Raw genomic sequence first — 6,000 nt, 5'->3', positions numbered from 1 at the left:
GACTGTCTTCTCACGGTGGATGTGCACGTGACACAACTGGAAGCACCTCAGAGCCCAACAGCATTTTTCATCTTACTCATAAATTTCAAAAACATTAAGGCATTTCTATTCACGAAGCCGATTTGAGCTACAGCCTGTGAGTGCAGGAGATAATTTTGTCCACAATATTTTGCACATGTGCTATTCCAATTTCTCTTTCCTTTTGCAAAGAAGTAACTGCCTCCTGAGCCCAGTCCTGTGCTCACGTTAGTCTCATAAAGAGTTAAGTTGGACAAAAGTGAAGCTGACCAGGTTGCCTATCAATTTATCCCTTAGAAATACTAAAATGTAACTCAGACTTGAGCATTTAGAGTATTTTTCTCGATATGAAAAATATAGCCAAATTGAGTCAGATACCTCTGCATTTATTCACACGGGTTTGCTAACTATAGCTGTAACTATAACTGTAACTGATTTGAGAAGAACCTATATTCTTCTCAAATATAGATGGCAAAAAGAATTTTAAAAAAGAAGGAATCTGAGCTGACCGGGGGGCCAGGGTACTTCAGCAAATAGGTGGTCACAGATGAGCTAATAGATGTTCTAACTCAAAATTCCAATCCACCCAAGCCTCGGGGGGCACGGCCCGAAACCGCAGGTGATGCTAGAGTTTTGCTGATGAGGTGGGTTCAGGCCTGTGCAATTCACACTTCCTGGCAACCTTTGCCCACATCAGTGAGGTAATATTTTCAAAACGACTCTGAAATGCATCTTTAATGAATTAAGTAGAACACACCTGCAGACGATTGAAGCAACACATACCTTTCCGTGCAATCTTCGGCTCTCAGAAACCACACGGCTGTTACGGCAATCAATACTGTTGTCATTCTGCTTTCCCGAAACACGGGCTTTGCGCCAAGCACATCTGCCTTGGTAGAAAGAAAACCATTCTTTTCCAACTTTCTTGCCACTCTGTTTGCTGGAATACCCTTTTGATTTTATAGTTCGGTGCAAACCTCTTGGTTTTTTTTTTCTATGAGCTTCATGCTTCTATAGAGCTGCCCAGAGAACAGATTGGAAGAGTTACTAGAATTCTCCAGTAAATATTTGCTGGATGTCAATCCAGGTGCCACGGGGAGAACATGGAAATAATGACAAGCCATCAATCTGAAAATATCTAATAATATTTTTTTAGTATTTTATTTTTTGAATAATCCAGTTCCTACCTTCATGGAAATTATTACCTGGTTGAGATAGATGATAGAGCAGCATTAAAGAGACGGCTAAAACCACAGTGACATGTGTGATTGCTTGTTAAGTAATGTCCACATGCCAGACCCCAAATAAAATGTGTGCTTTCTATTATCCTCTGTGATTTTCCCAGCCACTCTGTGGGGAGGTATTACCCATCACTTCCGCCAACAGAAACTAAGGGTCAGAGAGCTTGAGTATTCTATCAAAGTTCAAAAAACCGAACAGCCAAGATATTGAATTAGGTTATGAATGAGATTTCACTCCAATTAAAGGAGGGGAATTGTTTTTAAAAATCAGAAACACAGGGGCGCCTGAGTGGCTGAGTCGGTTAAGTGTCTGACTTGATTCTGGCTCAGGCCACGATCTCACGGTTGTGGGTTTAAGCCCCGCATTGGGCTCTGTGCTGACGGTGAGGAGACTGCTTGGGATTCTCTCTCTCTCTCTCTCTCTCTCTCTCTCTCTCTGTCTCTCTCTCTCCCTCTCTCTCTCCCTCTCTGAGAGAGAGGTTTTCAGCACCGAGGCCGCGAGAGCCCCGGAGGATGTCCCCCATGGCGGCTGCTCAGCCAGGTGTCCCTCCTGAGGCCGCCGGGAGGGCCCGGTGCGGTTGGAACGCGGCTTGTCGCTGGGGCTTCCCAGCCGGGGCCTGGCCTCCTTGGAATCCAAACAGAGGAGACTTGGGGCATCGAAGGCTTCAGGACCAGCATCTGCAGCTGTGGGGGTGCACAGGGGGAAGGGATCCGGGCTTCCAAGCTCAGGGTCACAGGCCTGAGGACAAGGGGCGACGGACTGCAGCGGGAGGGGCCGGCCTGCTGACCTGGCCTAATGCGCTGTCACCAGCGTAAAGGCCTGAGGTCTCCAGTTCCCTCAACCCGCCCTCCCCAGCGTCGGTACATTAGCTTGTGTGTCGCTCAGGGGTAAATCCTGGCGGAGTGCCTGGCGCGGGTGCTGGCAGCCTTGCTTGGAAGGGGAAGAGGGAGATTCGGAGGGAAAGCTGCTTGGAAGAAGGGACGTGTACCCGAATATTAGAGCTAATGTGTCGAGCGGGGGACACGTTCTGGCAAAGGCATGTGACCCTGTGGGGTCTCCACTGACTCGCTGAAAGCCCATCAAGGCTGATTCCTGGAGAGTGAGGCTGGAAAGACCCCAGGGCCACCTTCCTCAGCCTAGGATCAATTCAAGTGCAGTCAGAGGCGCTGCCCCCTCCCTGCCCCGGGCTCTCCAAAGGGTCCACCTTCCTGGAGGGGGGAGAAGAGAGAGGTCCCGTGGGGGAGGGGGTGCAGGGGGGGAGAAGAGAGAGGTCCCGTGGGGGAGGGGGTGCAGGGTGGAGGTTTGGGGACTAACCGGCTCTGGAAGGGCACAGAGGGCTTGGGGTTCAGCATGACTCTTGTCTTTGGCTGAAGCAGCGGCTGGAAGTGAGGGTTAAAGCCCTGCGACAGCAGGGACTGTGGGAAAGAGGCTGCGTTGGGTCACGTGGGGTTTGGCGGGACAGCGGCCGCCCCGGGTGGCTGGCGTGGCGCTGCCTGCCGGGAGCTGGGCCCGGGACCCGCTGCAGAGCCACAGGCAGGGGCGCTGAGTCTCTGTGCCGCCTGCGTCTGCACGTTCACTGTTGTCCAGGCGACAACGCGGCCCTGTCCCCGAGATCGCAGCGGGGCCGCCCCTCCCGCAGACCCGCAGCCCGCGGTGCAGATCACACAGGGCCGCCAGCACTGACGGCTGTGAGACCCGGGCGGTGTGGAAGGTGCCCGAGGCCCACGTGGACTCACGGCAGCCACAGAACGCGGGTCGTTCCCGCCCCCACGTGGCAGAGTCGCGGGGACCTTTCTCCGTCTGTGATCACTTGTGAGACTGTCCACGGGGGGCACGTGAGCCTGCAGCCTGGGCACGGCCGACACTGAGGTCTCCCAGGGCTCTGACCGCGGCCTGGACGAGCACCCGTGCTTGTGATGGTGATGAAGGCACGTGTCACTGGAGATGATGTCCCTGAACCGCTTCTGCTCAGTCCCCTCTGCTACAAGCCTCCACTCTCCGATTTATGCGGAACCAAATCACGGGAAAGTCAAGTATTCAGAATATGCCACTTATCGGGCAGATGCAGTGAAATCAATACCAGTTGTGCCCAGAAATCTGGGAAGCGATTTTCTGGATTGATTCTAAAATATTTGCAACTCAAGGGGGTGGGCGTAGTCAGACATTGGCCATAAAGCGGGGGTCGGTTACAGAGCTGTAATAACCTAAATTAACGCCATATGACAGGCGTTCAGGCTTCTCAGCAGTTTTTAAAGGAACTTGACAAATCGAACTTATGCGTCTGTTTTCCTTTCCAGGGAGTAACTGTACCGACTGCTTTTCAGAGGCTGGGACACAGTCACACGTCACCGCCTCGGGTGTGGGGGCTGGTGACTCCGGAGAGAGTGAGCCTCACCTGCTCCACGTGCTCACTCTGTGTTGGGGCCGGCGCTTTCCAAGGTCTCTCCACGGGAGCCAGTCACGAGGCCCGGCTGCCCCGGGGCAGAGGCTCACCGGTGGCTGGTCCCACCCTGCGGTCCCGCCCCGCCCCGGACACCCCCTCCCCCACCTGCTCCCTTCACTCCTGCTCTGCACAAAGAACGGGCGTTCGGTGGTTACAGAAAACCTGAGGTGAGCTACACGGCAAACTGTTTCCAATTCAGAAGAACCTTTTGGACGTCTGGCCGCGCCCTGCAAGCTCGGCGCCCCTGCTGACCCGCCTGAGTCCCGCTGCCCCTGGACTTGCCCGCGAGCAGCTTCAGTGCCTCAGGACGAGCCTCCAGCACCGAGCAGCCCGGGAGCTCAGGCCTCAGTTCCCGTGTCTCCACGGGACTGTTGCACCCCGAGGTTGGCTTCCTTCATGTGCAGGGAAAGGCTTTGCAGTCGGCCGGAGAGATTTCACGTGAAGCAACAAGAAACCACAGTAAGCGAGGAAATGCCGGTCGAAGACACACACCCAGTGTCCGAGGGACAGGGACACACACACCCTCAGTGTCCGAGGGACAGGGACACACACCCTCAGTGTCCGAGGGACAGGGACACACACACCCAGTGTCCGAGGGACAGGGACACACACAGCCAGTGTCCGAGGGACAGGGACACACATGCCCTCAGTGTCCGAGGGACAGGGACACACACCCTCAGTGTCCGAGGGACAGGGACACACACCCTCAGGGTCCGAGGGACAGGGACACACACCCTCAGTGTCCGAGGGACAGGGACACACACACCCAGTGCCCGAGGGACAGGGACACACACACCCAGTGTCCCAGGGACAGGGACACACACACCCTCAGTGCCCGAGGGACAGGGACACACACCCAGTCCACGAGGGACAGGGACACACACCCTCAGTGTCCGAGGGACAGGGACACACACACACTCAGTGCCCGAGGGACAGGGACACACACGCCCTCAGTGCCTGAGGGACAGGGACACACACCTTGTATCTAAGGGACACAGAGGGTGTCTGTGAGCAAGAGATGGCCCTGAGGGAGCTGGCCTCCCTCCTCAGGACCCAGGAAACACGTGCTCAGAAGAGCCACAAAGCAGGTTAAAGTCTTGTCCCCGGGGCCCATGTGGCCTCTGTCCGAGTCCAGGGCGCTGCTTCCGCTGGTGACCCGCGGGCTGGGATGTAAGGGTGATACCGGGCAGTGACGCTCAGAAGCGAGCGAGGAGGCAGGCGCCGCTGGTGAGGGGGTCCGGGACGAGCCTGTCTGCTGTGGTGGCCTCTGGGGGGCAGGCCCGCCCGTCTGCGCCTCCACCGAGGCAGCGGGTGAGAGACCCTCGAAGCTGTGCTCACAACAATGTGCCGGTTTCCACACGCGAAGAAATCCTTTGCCGAGAGCCCACTGGCGTTTGTGAAGCTTTGTGCTTCCAGACCTAAGTGACACCCAAGCGCAGCTGGTGACCAGCCGGTGGCTTCGCTGTGACCATCAGGTCCCCGTGAGCCCAGTGCCCGGGCGCAGGGGCCCCGATCGCTCGCGCACTCTCTCCCCTCTGCTGGGTGGAGGCTCTCCCTCACACGTGCGCCTCTCAGGCTGGGTCCCACGACCAGCAGGGACGGGGCAGCATCGTCCCGAGAAGGGTCAGGGTGGGGACACGTGACCTTGAGCAGCGGCGTGGCTGTCTCTGAGCCTCACGCTTCCTCGGCGGCGGGTGGGTGGCGTGCACCCCGGCTCCGGCACCCCCGGACACGCTCCCTTCCTTCTCTGACTTCACAGCAACACGTGTGCGGCTCTGATTTCCTGTCCCCCAGCACTTTCCGCTATGGCTGGACTCGAGGCGAGAGTGGACGCATCCCTCAGACGCAGGGCGTTTTCCTGGTTAGGAACGACAGGAAGAGAAACGGTTTTGGGGTCACGTTGTCAAAGGGCACAGGGGCTGCCTGTGATGGTGCACGCCACGGGCTACTGGACTCGTCGTACGGGAATTTCTCTCAAAGTTGACTTGGGCAGAAATATGCTGAAAATGCTAAACTGCAGTGAGCATAAAACCATTAAAATCAGGAATGTTTTCAAGGAAATGGTCATTTATTTTTCTGAAAATCAAACCAAGTTCAGTGACGGTGCAGGCAGGCTCACTGGCGGGCGGATTCTGACAGGTGGCGAGGCTCACCCCGCACCACGCCTGCGTGGCCCCCGCAGCCCGCCGCACGGCACACCTATCACCCTTAGGTTGCAAAGGGGGCTTGCAGATTTCTGGAGGCTCCTAATCAGCAGGCTTTGAGTTAGTCCGGGGGGAGATTACCCTGGGTGGTCC

This window comes from Hyaena hyaena, unplaced genomic scaffold, assembly GCF_003009895.1.
Source record: "Hyaena hyaena isolate Hyena2069 unplaced genomic scaffold, ASM300989v1 scaffold_552, whole genome shotgun sequence".
NCBI classification, from domain to species: domain Eukaryota; kingdom Metazoa; phylum Chordata; class Mammalia; order Carnivora; family Hyaenidae; genus Hyaena; species Hyaena hyaena.
The sequence above is the reverse complement of the archived record's forward strand: the minus strand, read 5'-3'. Positions refer to the sequence as shown.